The following is a 17,591-nucleotide window of genomic DNA, read 5'->3' as shown; positions in this document are numbered from 1 at the left end:
CCCCTCCCCCCCTCTTTTGCAGATTGAGCGGACGCCCCCCCCCTCGATCATTCTTATTGGCTCGCGTCGATGTCGCTCCAAGCCCAAATGCGATGATTTGAGGCTTGCCTGTAGCGCCTCCGCAGATGTCAATCACCAACCGCGGGAGCTTCCAATTGGAAAATACGTCGTACCCCCGCCTACACGCAGACCTGGCTTTAATCACGTCTCGATCTTCCCTTCTACTGGTCCACTGTCCGTCAATTCTTCAAACTCTGCCTTGTAATTGGCCGTCGTTTCATTCGCAATGGTAATCCCTCATCATGGCTATTTTCTGATTAATCTTATTGGTTCCCTTCTAAAGGTCATTTACTTCTCGCCACTGTCCAGATGATGGGGAGTTTATTTTACAACTCGCTTCCTGTTGGAATTGGTTTCTCTCTCTTGACCTTTTTACAATGTTCCCACCACGATGACCAAGTCGGTCAACTGCTGGATATACAACAGGAAAGTCTGCAGACACGGTAGTGAAGTAAAACACAATGCTGGCGAAACACAGCTGGTCAAATAGTACTTTGTGTAAGAAAGATACCAACGTTTCCATTCAGGCATCGCTCACGCCCGAAATGTCGGTTATGTATCTTTACTGTTTGACCTGCTGAGTTTCTCCAGCATTGTGTTTCCAACTACTGGATGTTTGTATTTGAGCACCTCAACAAGGCTGGCGACCTCAATGCAAGAAATTGTTCACAGCTCATGTTGACAATCACTTAAAATGAAAGACAGGAACGCCAAATGGGGTTGCAAACGATAAACGCATGCTGAAGGACGAGGGATACAAATATATTTTGTTTTCAAATACCCCACCATTTCTCCCAACTTACCTGTTGGGAGAACGAAATCAACATAGAGAGCGACCCTCTAAATCTGCAATTTTATCCTTTTTTTAAAAAAAATTACTGCGTTTTTATTTCTAATCGTGAAACTAATGGTTGGAGCATTTCCTTGTTCAAACTAAATTCGATGTTTCAGACAGGATTGGCGAAGTGTTGTTAGACTTGGGTGAAACTCACCTTGTCGATTTCCTCCACACTTTCCGCCCGCTGCGGGATAGGTCCCCTGCATTCGAGCGCCAAATTATAACAAAATGGAAACTTATCTTGACTGAGCGAGTCTTGACTTGAATCACAACGCGAAGGCAGTTTCAACAGACGCCGTTTTCACATTTAAAAAAAAGTTAATAGGCATCAATTAATCTGATATTCCCATTAAAAAGGGTAAGCTTTTAACAATTGACCAAACCGTGACCTTTTAACTCAACACACCATACCTTTTTAATGTTAATTCCACAATTTAACATACTTTATGAATTATTTGAAAGGAAGTTCGAAGTACTTAGTTTTGCTATTGTGTGATATATTTTTGTGATTGGAGAAAATAGTTAACCTGCTAAATCCTTGTTACCTGTTGTACCAACATGTTTTACCTGGCAATCACTGACTCCATAGCGTCTTGTGTGACATTTTTCCCGCCTTTGGCAATCTGCCACATACTCACTAAAATTTATGAACATAGTTTCCAACCGTCACGCAAATCGAAACTGTTGCAACACAGCCTAAACGAGAGCAAATAGGGAGTCTACTTACCACACTCTAGTATTAAATTGGCCGAGTATGATTTAATAACAAGTCGTTACTTACGGCAGAGTAAATTGTTAATTGACTTTCTTTCACAAGCCGAGTAATAGCGAATGTAGACATCGTTCCCACTTTTCCATTTTAAACATTTTTTTGTCTTAACTAACAATCTCAGAATTTGAATTCAATAATTTTATTGAAATCAACTCATTCAACTCTCCTTTGCAGAACTTGTGGACCTTCTATGCTCCCTTTAGTCTTCTTCCCACATCGTGACGAATGTGGTCTTTGCTTGGATCACCTCAGCCTTCCTAGAAAATTTTCCAAAATTAGATTCTAATCAGTCTGATATTGCAGTAGGATCATGAGACAAAACACCTATTCATGTAATATCTTTTAGTTTGATACTCGAGGAAGCCAAAAACCATGCACATTCTCAGATTTGCTTTAGAATCAAAAAAAACCAAACAAAGGAAGAAAAACATGGTAAGGTTTTGCAGCAAATTTCTACCTACCTAAAATGGTCCCTGACAATTTATTTAGATTCACATGTTAATTATTGTTCCTCTGCAGCAATCGAGTGTGTCTGTTCTCTGTGGATGGAGTAAATAAAATACAAGATGAAAAATTATAACATTGAAAAATCCTGTACACCTTGCAGAGATGAGATGGCAGCTCCCAGACTCTTTCCTGTCATCTGGATGATGACTCCACCAATGATAATCATGGCACTGTTTTCCATACCATCATACATCTCATTTCTGCAGGATCTCTTCCTTCCAACTTGATAGTTTCCCAACCCCGAACAGGCTGTTTTTCCTGCCTGTTCTTGCCCATCTGAACATTGTGCCTTTCCTGTTCCCACTCGTCCGTTCCCTTCCCATTTACATCCGGGACATGTTGCATGCTCTCCACCATTTTAACTCCCAGTCCAAATGAAGGGTTCCATCTGAGATCCACCAGCAGTTTGTTTTTGCTCCAGATTATAGCAACTGTAAACTTTTTTGTGTCTCCTATATCCTTCAGAATCTGTATCATTGGCTTTGTGTTCTTCTACAAAAAATTAATTACTTCCTCAAAGCATATCCCAACCTGATTATTTTTAATATATTGTATAAATAAATTGCTGCATTGGTTAAAGGTGTTACCTTCCAATTGAGAGTAGTACATGACCCCCAAAAATGATAAACTTTTCCAATTTACAGGAAATATTTTTTTTCTGTTGTACTTACCGTCATTTTTTTAAACTATTTTGATATGCGGAGGTTTCCTGGTGATGTCCATTTTTAAGCAATATTTTCCTCTAATTTCACATGCTAATGAACAATTTTTCTACATGGAAAATAAGTTCAGTATGTCTCAGCATTATAACAGTAATGATATCTTCATGAACTTTGAGTTAAGATAGGCAAGTGATCATCATTATGTGAAAAGAATATGGTCTGTCTCAATTCAGTTCTAAAGAACTACCACCTTACAAACATAATTACTCCTAACTTGGTTCTGATTGAGAATCTTGTTTCAAAAGGTTGGTGTAAGGAATGAAAAAATATTACACTGTAGCGGCCCACGCATGAAGATGCAGACCGGCCCACAGAATGGCCGACAAATGCAACAACTGTGCGGCCTGGGGAGTGGGGGAATGACATTGGCTATCGTTCCAGGTGACCTCCTGCATGGCAGAAAGACTGTGAACTGTGGCGGGAATGCTGGCCAATCTCAGGCCGGCGCTCTGATGACTTGGTGCCCTGACATCAGCGCCTGGAGCTCATATAAATGCGACAACCAGACAATAAATCAGAATGATTTCAAGGCTTTGGTTTGCGTGTCGTTCTCTCCACATCTGCATAGCACGAACGCTACAACACTATGTTATGTAGGAGCTCTTTGTTGAGGTTAAGACAATCGGGACTGAGAAGTGAGAGTTTTGTTCTGCATTGGGCAATACAGTATCAGACCAAAGAATAAAGGCACAGCAAGGAGAGATTTTCATTTTGGCTTAAGATTGTTAGGTTATAAAATACCCAAATGGAAAATGAGAACAAAAATCTTTTTTAAATGAAAGTACACATATTTGACAGAAGTAGAATTGGTAGAAACAGGTATGCATTATGATAGATTAATTTAATAAACAGAAGCTAGGCCAAACAGGATTTTGGAAAATTATCATCTCAGTATATTCCACATGGCACAAGTCCATTTGCAAAAAAGGTGGACTTGGGTTGATTCCAAATTTGATGGTATTCTGAGTTAATCTTGAGAATAAATATTAATTGTTTCCCTTTCCCCATGCTCATGATTATAATGTTCCTATGGACTCTGGAATTTCCTACCATAAGTACTATCTACTCATCTTTCTCCTCATTGACCAAACTTTAGCTCCTTTTCAACTGGCAGGAACACTGTCCGAACGACTGCATCAAATGACATCATTTTATGCCGGGGATTAACCTCCTCGACCCCTACTCATATCCACAGTGTTTGTTGATAAAACCAGTGGAAAAGGGACAGCAGAAAGTCACCTGTTTCCAGTGGAAGATAGAACACTCCAATCCCCGGGGATGAGTTGTGATCAGTGGAAAAGCAATTAAATTTAAGGGTGGCCCAGTGGAAACAGCACAAAGGGCTTCCTATCCCAGAACACTGTACAGCCAATTAACTGGGATGCCAGTAGAAAAGGGGCTTTTTACTGTTTTACATTTCTCTAATATATATGGCATCTAATTTTGTTTGATAATGCTCCTTAAAGAGTTTCAGGAAAGTTTGCAACATTAAGGTCCATATATAAAACTAGTAGATAAGATACTAGATTATTGTTCAGATGATAAGGTGTGTTAGCACTTCTTTCCCTCTATTGTTTCACATGCTGACAGCAGTTATTGTGTTAAGGATTATACAAATGTAGTCCAACCAAACTTCTCCGGAAGCCAAACTTCATGAGAAAATGGACAAGGAGCACAGAGACCAAATAGAGAAGGATAAAAAATAGTTCAAGTGTAGGTCAGACACTTGAATACTATGTTTCATGGTTGCACTTGTCTTCATTTTTACAGTAAGGAGGGACTAAAATAATTGTTTTTTTGGTTAATTTTGCACCTGACTTAATAATTATTAATGAAACTGTAGCGTACATACTGATGCAAAGTGTGGAAAGAAGACATGCACACGAGTCAAAGTCGAAAACAGATTTATTGCACTGACTGCTTATTCTCTCCCTGCTGCTGACAAAAGGAGTGACATCACGGCAGCGCCAATCTCTGACTGGGCAGCATTCCCGCTGTTGCTCTTTGTTTCCTGCCGTGCAAGGGTTTACCTGGGATGGTCATTGGCCTCGGTGGGGTCTGCGCAGTCGCCATGTCGTCAGCCATTATGTGTGCTGGGTTGTGACCCAGTTAGCGGGCTGCTGCCCAACCCCACACCCCCCTGAACCGGCAATCAGAGCACTGTTTGCCACTTATGGTGGCCTACCTCTGTGTTGCGGGGCCTGTGTAGAGTTAGCTGATGCCCAGATGTGCTGATTTGAAGCAGTTGATAGTGAAAGGTTCTTCCTTACTGCTGATATACAGCATACATGTCGACCTGTTGTGTCTGATTACTTTACACAGCCCCTCATACAGCCATTTCGGAGGAGTTCAGTGTGCCCCCCAAACGAAAACGTACTCACACGTCTCTAAGTCTTTGGGGACTTAGGCTTTGACCTGGCCATGCAGCAGAGGCTGTGGATATGTTAGAGTGTCCAGTTTTTCTCTCAGCTTAGTCAATGAGGCTGTGGGTTCCTCTGGGTCCTTGGCGGCGGCCAAGAACTCCCCCGGTATCACTAACGATGTGCCATATGCTGAGGTGTTAAAGACCTCTTTGGCGCAGTGCGGATCTCCAGGTGGACCCAGGGTGACTCGATTACCCAGTTCAGCCCCTTGAACTGAGCCATCGAGGCTGCCTTTAGGTGCCTGTGAAACTACTCCACCAACCCATTGGCCTGAGGGTGGTAAGCCATGGGTTCCCAGAAACATGGCTAACACCACCCAGAGGCCCTGTTTTGGAGATCATACACCCCAGGACTCTGAACCTCGACACCCACGTATTAATCAGGACTCGGTGGCAAGTGGGACTGCCTCCAGCCACCTCGTGGAGCGGTCATTCATGGTAAGGAGATATCTCACCCCACAGGAGACCAGCAACAGCCTTGTTGCCGGCTGTGTGTGGAGCCTAGCATTCTGCTCCACAAGGCACTGTTTTCTTTCTTCGCTCTTCAGAGCACGTCCGCCTGGGCTGCAACTTTCCAGGGGTCGCTGAAGTCCTTGTCGGTGAGCAAGAGTTGGATATCCTCGGGAAGCTGCTCCAGCAAAATCTGCTTGAAGAGCAGGCAAGGCCTGTGTCCCTCAGCAAGGGCAAGAATCTCGCTCATGAGGGTGGATGGGGTATTGTCTCCCCAAAATGTCCATATACAACAATCGGGCAGCGCATTCGCACCATGAGAGCTCAAAGGTGCGAGTTAATAGCTCCTTGAGGGCATTGTATTTGTCTTGCTCCAGAGGCTGCCATAGGAAGTTGATGACCCTTGCTGCTATCTCCTGGTTGAGCGAGCTCACCACATAGTAGTAGCGTCTGTTGTCAGTGCTGATCTGTCGAAAGTGGAAATGGGCCTCAGCCTGTTCGAACTACACATGTGGCTGCAACACCCAGAAAGTTGGCAACTTCAACGAAATTGCGTGAAGAGCTGCTTGATCCATCATTTTCGGGTCCAACTACCAGTTGGACCTGCCGGGGTCACCAATGTAGCATGCACACCTCCGTGAAGTGTGCAAATAAGATACATGCACGAGGAGTCGAAGTTGAAGACTGATTTATTGCAATGACAGCTCTGCTTATATTCTCTCCCCGCTGCTGACGACAGGGTGACATCACGGCAGCGCTGATCTCCAATTGGACAGCGTTCCAACTATTGCTCATTGTTTCCTGCTGTGCAGGCAGTCACCTGGGATGAAGGTCATTGGCCCCTGCAGGGACTGCACGGTCGCTGCATTCGTCGGCCATTTTGTGTGCTGGGTCATGACAATATATGGCCACTACAATATATGTATCTGAACCATCAGTTATTCTCAATAGTATGCTGTATGTAGAAATATTGTGGAATTTTCATTTTCTTTAACTCTGATAATTGCAATAATTGGTCCTTTGCTAAAATGTTTTTTTTACATAAAATAATTAAGATTGTGGGGATTATTTTCCCCTAGGAATGAAAACTGGCATCAAGAGGCAGCATTGTTAATATTACTAACTGTCTGGGTGTCTCACCATAGTTTGGAGTTTTCGTTCTAATTGCTGATTATTATAAGAACATAAAAGCAAGATTTGACTAAGTGAGGCATTAAGAAAGATCAATAAAGCTAAAGTCGTAACTGGTGTGAAAGAAATTAGTTGTGATCCTTGGAGGCCAATCATTATCAGCTCTGGAATTTGCAATTTTATAGATCTAACCATTTATGGTGAATTCAACAAGCATGTATGTGTCATAAGAGCAGAAAAGGGGACATTTGCAGACAGATGCAGGGTGCTTTGTTCTCTTTTGCAATATTTAGCTGAGGTTGATAAGTAGCAAGGAATATTCTCGCAATTACTCGGTCTAACAAAATGATCTAATCATGACCCTTTGATGTTGAATAATATTGTCAACATCAAATCTCACATCAATGACCTTGGTTGTTTGGGGTGAGTTTTATCAAATACTTGAAATTTAATTGGTCAAAACTTAATTATTGTGGTCAGAAGATCAGTTAAGAAACTGGGAATTCTGCTGCATATTACCCATTTCTTTTCACACTTGTTAGGACAATGAAAGAATATTCTTCAACTTGATGGATGAGTGTAGTATCAACAGTAAGCTCAATAATAGCTAAGGCAAAGAACCCTGCTTGATGGACACCAATTCACTACTTTAAACATTCTTGACTTCACAACTCAGCATACTGCAGGACCTAGATCAGTTGGAAAGTTGGGCAGATAGAATTTAATCCAGATAAATTTCAGGTCTTGCACTTTAAAAGGTCAAATTTGGTTAGACAAATGGAGTAAATGGTAGGGATCTTAATAGCACCTATTAAGACTTGAGGTGTAAGCTCATAGCTCCCTGAAATGGCCACAGAGGTGGACAGGGTCAACAAAAAGAATTTTCTCATAGGCTGAGGCTTTGAATGGAAGAGTTCGGGCTTCATGCCCATAAACATGGATTGGACAGCACCCAAAGAGTATTGTGTACTGTTCTGGATGCCATTCTACAGGAACAATGTGGCAAAAATAGAAAGAATGGAGGACTGATTATAAAGAGAGATTGGAGTTGATTCTCACTGGAACAGAGGAGGCTGGGGGGTGACCTGAAAGAGATTTATAAAATTCTTTTTTTCAGGGCATGGGATCTAGAAGAAAATGAATAGAGGAATACAAGCCTAATGTGTATATGGGCACCACTGATGCTGAAAGGGCCTATTTCTGTGTTGTATGTCTCTATGATTCCATGACAAAGACATTAGATCCGCATACGTGCCACCATTTTATCACTCCATTGATAACACTGATTTGGAATTACACTTTGGCCCCTTTTCCATGGCTTGGAATTTCCTTCCCCAACATCACTATGTGAATACCAGTGACCTCTACTTTTCTTGAATGAATATCAAACGATCATAAAATCAAAGATCATTTACAGCACCAAAGAAGGCTATTCAGCCCATTGGTTGACAAAGGGTTTGTACTTAATTCCACTTTCCAGTACCATGTCCAAAAGTCCCACAGATCACAGCTTTTCATGCACACCTCTGAGATTTTTTTAACTGTACTGAGGGTTACCATCCCTACCCTCCTTTAAGGCAGCAGAATTTGCTCAGCTTCCCTCTAATGCTCTTACCACTTACTTAAAATCTTTGGCCTCTGTTTTTTTTTAATCCCCTCTGCTCAAGGGACGAAGTAATTTCTGTTTATTTCAAAATGTATGGGATAAGTTCAAAGTTAATACTGAAAATTTGTACCATTCATGAATTTACTGTTTACAAAACTTTTCACATAATGACTAATTCACTGTTTTAACAATGGGACTCCACTGTTGAAGACAGTCCAATTATCTACTTTCCCATTCAGCGGTTATCTCTGATTATCCAGTACACAACGACCTCCTTATGCAATATTGTAACACATTTCTTCTTCATGACAATTGGACTCTTCTGATGTAAATCTATTTTTGTCCCAATTTTTACAATCGGAACATTTGATTATTAAATGGGAAGACATGTTAATATAAAGGGTATGGAAACAGTAAAACACTTTTTTGTTGTAGTGCTACTATTTGTTGACTGGAAAACTAATGTTCTAGGTTTACTTTAATCTCTCACTGATACTTTTTACATTTTCATTAAAGCATGTCACATTACACATTTATTTTGATGATACCCAGCTGTGCTCGGACACAAAACTAAAATGCTGACCCATCCATGGCCAACTCAAACTCAACCTGAACATGTGTACTTTTAACCTATTCTACACTTGAAGGAACCCAACAATCTCCATAGAGGTATTTATCTGTTTAAGATGAACCATCAGGTATTGTTGAGAACAGGGATGGCACAGTGTAGTGGTTAGCGCTATGCTGTTACAGCGCCAGTGACCCGGTTCAAATCCAGCGCTGTTGGTAAGGAGTTTGTACATTCTACTCATGTCTGCTCTGGTTTCCTGCCACCGTTCAAAATGTACAGGGTTGTAGGTTGATTGGATGTAAGTGGGAGGCATGGGCTCAAAAGGGCCTGTTACCATGGTCGATGTCTAAATTGTAAAACTAAGCCAATCATTAATTAAATTCTGACCCGATCCAGCATATCACAGCTTGTCGTGACCCAACCCCAAATGATTTATCAGAACATACACCTGAACCATGGATATAGTCCAGTTTAAGTTGGATAGTCAAGCTCTAACTCAGCCTTACCTTGTAGCATTTTTACATTTGGGATATAAGGAGGAAATTTACTTCAGCTGAGGAGGCTAGAACTCGATTTGTTGCCATATACAAGTAATTTCATTTTCATTAAACAGTAATTTTACTTAAAAAGCACTTAATTGATTATAAAGCACTTCTACAGTATCCAGAGATCATGTAGAACACTGCAATTATTTGTTTTTTTACATTATCTTAAGATTATAACTGTAATCATACATGTTGATAATCATCTGCTATTCTCTGTTCACTGACCTTCATTTTTATTTCTGTTGAAAACACATTATTAAGTATTTTTAGAACAACATCCATTTATGTTATCTACAAGTGTACATAGTTATTATTCTATTCACTCATTCATTTGTTAAGATTATGATACACTTTGACCCCTGTGGGATTCACTGACAACCAGTTTTGACTTGGTGACTTCAGTGCAGTTGTAAATTTAGCAGATTGGGAATCAACAATCACACTGCTTCATGGTGAGATATATTTAGTTACTAATTTGTTGGTCTGATACAACTTTGTACAATCCAGTTGTAACACATTACTGTATAGCAGAAAAATGTTTACAAGTAATGCTGATCTTGTAAAATGCCAAAATCTGTAGCCAATGTGTTAGGGTTAGGGTTAGCTCCTAATGCCCCGACTGCAGATTCTCACCTAGGCCTTGTCCACCTGCCCATCCAAGCTCCTGATGCCCTTACCGCCATCCCATCTGAGCTCCTGACATCTCGACTGCGAACTCTCGCCTAGCCCACCCACCTACCTGAGCTCTCAATGCCCTGAACGCTGACTTACCACCCAGTCCTAGCCAGCCTCACGCCCATCCAAGCTCCTGACACTGTTTGACACAGGTACTTACCACAGTCAAAAGTAGTATGCATGTAATAGTCGACTCACTAAATTTTATCCGAAAATTTGTTCCACAAAAGTATGTGTCCTTTTGATTATTGAAACTAATGCAAATTAGCAGTTTAAACACTACATGCAGTACATGAATAAATATTATGTATATGTATTTTTTAACATTTATATATAATTTTTGTAACAAAATGTGCATGTGAGAGTAAAAAGGTGCATGTAATATTTTTTCATGTCTTGCAGCTCTCAAGCATCTGAAGTTTATCATATAGGGCTATTATTAAACAAGTTTGACTCCCCTGATCTAATCGAATAATAACTTTTGAATTAAAACTTGGAGCTTGTAAAATTTTATGAGGCAATACAAAAAAAATCAAGAATTTAATAATTTCATAAAGCAACCCTATGTCTAAATAAAACTGTTGGAAAATTTTGTCAATTTTGGTGAGGAGAGTTCACTCATACTTGAGCATTCCTACAATTATGAATTTTTGAAAGAACTGATTACTCATAGAAATCCATTTCTAATGCATGCAAATATTAGGTTCATTTCCCAGTTTCCTTAAACTGGACTCAGTTATGGATTATTGGAGACATTTAGTATAATGGATTGATAACTCTTGAGTTGAAATTTTTCAAATGACTAGTGGTAAAACTGCACCTCGTATCAGATTAATTGTAGATACTAATTGTTGTTGCTGCTGGCAACTTTAATCACGCCAACCTGAAAACGGTCTTACCACAGTTTCAATAGCATGTGAACTTCCCCACCAGAGGGGAGAACACTTGGATCAGTGGTACAGCAATGTCCCTGGTGCATTCAAGGCTGCTCCCTGCTTCCATCTTGATTACTTGGATCACACATCTGTCCTTCTAACCCCAGCATGCAGACCACTGGCAAAGTAAGTGAGGTCAATTCACAGTGAGATCAGGATGTGGCTGGGGGAGGGAATAGCAGCACTGCAAAACTGCTTTGAGACCATGGACTGGAGCTGTTTCAGGGAGGTGGCCACCTACAATGGTCATGTACACGAGCTCAGTGACTGGCTACATCAGCAAGTGTATTGAGGATGTTACCGAGATCAAATGCTTTACAATCAGGGCTAACCAGAAGCCAAGGATAGGTGCAGAGGCTTGGGTCCTTCTCAGAGCTCCTGATGGCATTAAGATTAGCCAGGGCTGACTCTCCCGTGCAATGCGAAAGGTAAAGCGGGGGTATACACAGAAGGTCCACAGACAGCTGTGCAACATGGGCCACATGAAGCACATGCGACAAGGGGATCAAGACTATTACGGATCACAAGTCAACCTTGCAAATTAAGGAAAATGATGCCTCCCTTCCAGACAGACTGAACACCTTCTATGCACAGTTTGATGAGAAGAACCGGATGGCACCAAATGAAGCTCTGTGCCACCCTGATGAACTGGCCCCTCGCATAGCCGTGGCTGAAGTGAGGAGCTCTATTGAAGGTGAACCCACACAAAGCAGCGTAACCAGACAATATACCTGGTCAATACTGAAGGACTGCGCAGACTGATTGACGGAGATCTTCACGGACATCTTCAACATCTCATTGCAGCAGTCCATCAATACCACAAGTTTCAAGACAGCCACCACCATCACCCAAGAGGGTGAAATTAACAAGCCTGTAGCACTGACCTCCACCCTTATGAAATGCTTCCAGCATCTGGTGATGAACACATCAAAGCACACCTCTGAGAGATGTTGGATCCATTTCAATTTGCCTATAGAAGAAACCCACAGATGATGCTATAGCCTTGTCGCTTTACTCCATCCTGGAGAACGACACCTCATATGCCAGGCTGCTTTTTATTGACCTCAGCTTGACGCTTAATACAATATTTGCCCAGAGGCTGGTGGAGAAGCTGTTCTTTCTGTAATTGGATCCTGGACTTCCTCATGGAAAGACCACAGTCTGTCCAAGTCAGTAGCAGAATATCGAACACCGTCATGCTGAGCACTGGCGCACCTCAGGGCTGTGTGTTAATGCTACTGACCCACGACTGCATCGTCAAATTCAGTTCCAACAGTGTCATCAAGTGTGCAGATGACACAACAGTAGTTGGCCTCATCATCAACAACAACACTACAAAAAAAGGTGGGAAATCTTGTGCAACAACCTGAGTCTCAACATGGACAAGGAGATGATTGTGGACTTTAGAAGGACCAGGGATGACCATCCTCTACTACACATCCACAACTCTAGTAGAGAGCACAAAATTCCTTGGAGTTGTGGACACTCAACATCCCCTCACTTGTCAGGAAGGTGTAACAGTAACTGCACTTCCTGAGAAGACTGAAGCAGGCAAGGTTACCAGCCTCAATTATGTCGACCTTCAAAAGGGGCTCTCTCAAAAGTGTCCTGGCCAGCTACATCACAGTGTTGCAGAGAAATGAATTGGAGGTCAATCCACAGGACCATAAAAGTGGCAGAGAGGATCACTTCCTCCTTCGACGTGATTTACCAGGATCATTGTCTGAAGAGGGCACGCAAAATTATTGAGAACTCCTTCTACCTTGCACACAACATCTTTCAGCTGCTCTCATCGGGGAAGAGATACAGGAGGATCAGAGCCAGCACCACCAGGCTGAGGAACCGCTTCTTCCTACGTGCAGTGAGAAAGCTGAACGACCAGAGGAACTGCTCACATATATTTAAATATATATAATATGTATTATATGTGTGTATCTGTGTTATGCCTGTTGGTGCGTTTGCAATTTTCTTTGCACTGAAGGGAGGAGAACGCTAATTTGTCAGGTTGTACTTACACAATCATATGGCAATAAACTTGACTTGACTTGATCTATAGTTTCAAATTTCTTGGTTTGTGCTGAAGAGTTAATATCAAGCTCTTAGTTTGTGTGTATCTGCAAATATTGTGCAAGAGCAGAGCTTGGTTAAGTCAGTCAAAAATCTTGTTGGTGCTCATAGCCCAAGCTTGTTGATAATCTTTTGGGCAGGCTAATGGAATAACTTGCCCATTAAATTATTAAGAGACAAGAGACAGTCAGTTTCTTCAGGGAAGGAAGGAGTGAAAATTAGTGGTGAACGCTTTGCCAACCTTTGACAATTAATTTCTATTGGAAGAAATTCCATTTCAAATCATGATTCTCCTGATGAAATAACACTAAAAATAATTTCTATTTTATTAAAATAGTTTCACCTAATTACCTTGAATGGCAAGAGACAGATGTTGGGTATTACTAGAATAATTCTATTTCTTTTTGCATTGGAACGCAAGGCAATTAAATGCTGTGACTAAATTAGGTTTAAATTAAATTGTTCTTTTTGTATCACTTAATACTCTGGTTGCTGTAAACTGTGGCATAGCTTATTGACCTACATAGTTTAGATTTTTAAGTTACATTGAAACAATATGAATTTTTAATACCTCTACAATATTTATGTGTATTGTATGATTTTTTTGAGGAGTAGGCTTTTAGTTTAGTTGATTTTTCCTATATTTTTATGATCCTTAATTTTACTCTTGCAATTCTGCTTATCAATAAAAGCATTAGCATCTAAGCCCCTGCCCCATATTTTTCTATCTTTTTGACTTTTTGCCTTTCTCCACATGCTACTACCACAACCTAATTGTCCACCTTATACTGTACTATTAACTTTCTACCCATACCTTTGTACCTCTCAGCTTCCTTCCCCACACTCTTGTCCTTAAAAATAATTCTCTGCATTTACTTTGCAATCTCCCCAGCAGTGCCTCAGTACTTGATCACCTTTGCTCATACCCTTGTCACAACTTATCACTCATGATCCTTAACTTTTCCTGTCTACTTTCCAACCTTTTATCATTTACCCAAGCCCTCCTGTCTCTTTTTTTAATAATTCTTTATTTATCGCACTATGAACCATAACAACCAATATATTTACATATGCATTTCTTTAAATATTCACAGTGACATTTTCTCTTTTTTTCCCCCATCCCTCCCTTCCCCCTTCCCACCACCCTCCAAAAACAGTAAATATGGGACATATAAAATACAATAAAACAATATTTTTATACAAAAGGAATACAAACAAAAAAGACGTATCATCTACTTATTCAAATTAAATCTGATCGTGTTTATCTTCTTATCATTTTAGGTGGTGGTGGTCCGAGGCCTGCTCTTTCTGTTATGATCCATGTATGGTTCCCAGAATTTTTAAATCATTGTAACTTTGTCTTTTAAACAATATGTGATTTTTTTTTTCCCAAAAGGATACACTTAAACTTGGTTATATATTCTGTTAATGTTTATAGTCATATGGTCCAACCTGGCCATCTTATATCTTTATTTTCACTTTTCTGCCTCTTCACCACCTCCATCCCTTTTTTCCATTACTGTTTTTTAAGTTTTCCTTTTTAATCCCAATATATGACAATGCACTTAAGACATGAAATACATGTTCAACAATCCCCACAAACATTAACCCTTTAACCCCAAATGAACCTTCCTTCCTTGGATTTCCCCTTGTTCCTTGACGGCAACCACAACTCCCCTTTCATTCGGTTTGCAGTGACCATTAATTTCCCCCCCAGCCCCCCCCAGAGAACACTATTTTCCTATACTTATGACAAAGCTCTTTCTCTTTTTTTTCCCTTCTTCCCTTTCTCTTATCCATCTTAAAATCTTTATATATATACATTATCTTTACTTTATATTTTTACATATTTTTGTATATTTTCTTGCTGGTCATCCTTCTTGTCACTCCTCCTCTTCTCTTCTCCTGTCCTGCAAATGTTCAGCAAATTCTTGGGCTTTCTTTGGGTCCGAGAACAGTTTATTCCGTTCCCCAGCAATGAATACTTTGAGTACTGCTGGATGTCTTGATATAAAATTATATCCTTTCTTCCATAAGATTGTTTTCACCGTGTTGAATTCCTTCCTCTTCTTTAAAAGTTCGAAGCTTATGTCTGGGTAAAATAATATTTTTTGTCCCTTATATTCCAACGGCTTATTGTCTTCTCTAACCTTCTTTCTTGGCTGCTCCAGTATGTTTTCTCTTGTCGTATATCTCAGAAATTTTACCAATATGGATCTCGGTTTCGGTCCTAGCGCTCTATGCGCCCTTTCAATTTCTATTTCTTCATGTGAATCTGTATTTCCCAGCACCTTTGGGATCCATCCTTTTATAAATTCCTTCATATCTGACCCTTCTTTGCCTTCTTTCAGGCCCACTATTTTTATTTTGATTCTGGCTTTCATCCCTGGTGATTGGAGGATACAGAAAACCAGGCAGAATGTGCTACCAAAAGGAATTTACAAGGGATATAAAATTCACAGAAAATATATTTGATACACACCAATGGCATCATGAAGAAAGCCTCTATTTCCTCAGGAGATTGCGGAGGAGCTAGTGGAGTTGTTCAAGTGAACCAGTACGGACTTGAAGGGCCGACATGGCCTGTTTCCGTGCTGTAAACGGTTATATGGTTATATGTTGTTTCGCCTACTGTAGTTTTCCAATACGTCCATTTTTTGTGACAATAAATCGTGTCTCTTTAATTTTTTTTCACTCTCTTCCAAATTCCCTCTTAAATCATTTATCTCCATTTCTACGGCAGCTTTTCGTTCCTCCACATTTTCTGCTCTTTTCCCAATTTCAGTCATGACCAACTCTAAGCTTTGCATTCTGTCTTCAGCTCTTTTCATTTTCTTTTGATTGAACTAAATTCTAGTGATAGCCATTCTTTTAATGACCTCATTTGTTCTTTGAAAAAGGCTTTATCTAAACTGTCCTTTTATTTTACCTTCTTTTTTTCCTTTGAAATTCTTGGTCTTCCTCCTCTTCTTCTGTGTTTGTATCTATGTCTGTGTCATCTTCTTCTCTTCTCTAAATCTATTTATCTTCATCCTTCACTGGTGAGCTGCTTCTGTATCCTTGGTGGGCCTCCAGCTGCTGTGTCTCCTGTTGTTGGTCCTCCTGCTGCAGGTCGACTCATTGTTGGGCCTCCCGCTGCAGGTCGACCCGCTGCTGGGTCTCCTGCCATAGGTCATCCCCCTGTCGGTCGCCCTGTTGCCACTGTGGGAGGCCAGGTCGTTGGGTGCATTAAAGGCTATCTGAATAGTCAGAGTATCAAAGGTTATGGGAAGAAGGAAGGGGAGTAGTGATGAGTGGGAGAATGGATCAGCTCATGATGGGATGGCAGAGCTTACTTGATGGGCTGAATAGCCTCCTTCTGCTCCTACATCCTATGGTCTTATTTGCAAGTCAAGAACAGGAGGAGCCCATTCAGTCTTGGACCTGTTCCGACAGTCAAAAATGTAGTTAGGCGACCAGAACTGCACATGATACTCCCACCAATGTCTTATACCTATATATCCCTAGTTCTAAAATTAGCTACAATGCACTCTGTGCTAAAATCAACGTGCCCAACTCCCGTGCTGACATGTCTGTCCATGGCCTCAGGCCCAGCCAAACCAAGGTCCCCCATAAATGGGAGGAACAACATCTAATTTTCCAACTGGACGGCATTAACATCAACTTTTCCGACTTGCCAATCCCCGTTCTCCCTCTCTTCCTCATCCCTCCGTCTGCTTTCCTCCGGCTCTCCACCCCCTTCTCCATTTACAGAGCCAACCCCCCCTGCCCTGTTTGCAAGTGTGCCCTCCCTCCCTTATCCACCTATTACCTCCTGCCTGTGTCCACCGCCCTCCCTACTCCCTCCCCCCACCATTTTAATCAGGCACCTGCCTTAATTTTGCTCATACCTTGATGAAGGGCTCAGGCCTGAAACCTTGGTGATGAATCTTTATCTTTGCTATATAAAGTACACTATTTGACCTGCTGAGTTTCTCCAGTGTTGTACTTTCAGTTAATTGTCCATTCAGTGTCTTGGGCCATCCCAACAACCATACTATGATAAATAATGTTTCATAAGTTGTGACTTGTTACAAGTCTAAAACGTGTTACTTCCATGACTAGAAGAGGAGGAGAGTGAGTCCCTCCTTTTGCTTTCGGGCTGATATACATACCATTGACGTACACCTGACTGTACTCAGAGGTGACCAAATGTGGGAATGTTGTTTGTCTGCTGGGAGCGATCACTTTGCCTTCGACCCTGACATTGCTACACACAAGAAAGGTCACTTCAATGAAAAAGAAAAGAAC

General features: G+C 41.0%; 1 protein-coding gene and 1 long non-coding RNA gene across 2 annotated transcripts in view; one reads left to right on the top strand and one right to left on the bottom strand.

Moving 5' to 3' along the window:
- Window positions 1-24: 24 nt before the first annotated feature.
- The window catches only part of LOC138754411 (putative oxidoreductase YteT), a 225,795-nt gene continuing 208,228 nt past the window's right edge, over window positions 25-17,591 (top strand). Inside the window, exon 1 of the mRNA XM_069918645.1 lies at window positions 25-289. The gene's annotated coding sequence lies outside the window, so the exon portion shown is untranslated. The remainder of the gene's footprint in view (window positions 290-17,591) is intronic.
- LOC138754413 (uncharacterized) lies at window positions 44-17,560 on the bottom strand. Its single transcript, XR_011351750.1, has 4 exons — window positions 17,456-17,560; window positions 2,132-2,209; window positions 1,680-1,927; window positions 44-1,158 (listed from the first exon to the last, which is right to left on the bottom strand). It is a non-coding gene; the product is annotated as an uncharacterized lncRNA (long non-coding RNA).

The sequence above is a fragment of the Narcine bancroftii genome, chromosome 2 (assembly GCF_036971445.1).
Source record: "Narcine bancroftii isolate sNarBan1 chromosome 2, sNarBan1.hap1, whole genome shotgun sequence".
Classification (NCBI taxonomy): domain Eukaryota; kingdom Metazoa; phylum Chordata; class Chondrichthyes; order Torpediniformes; family Narcinidae; genus Narcine; species Narcine bancroftii.
Note: the sequence above shows the minus strand (reverse complement) of the source record. Positions and strands in the feature narration are given on the sequence as shown.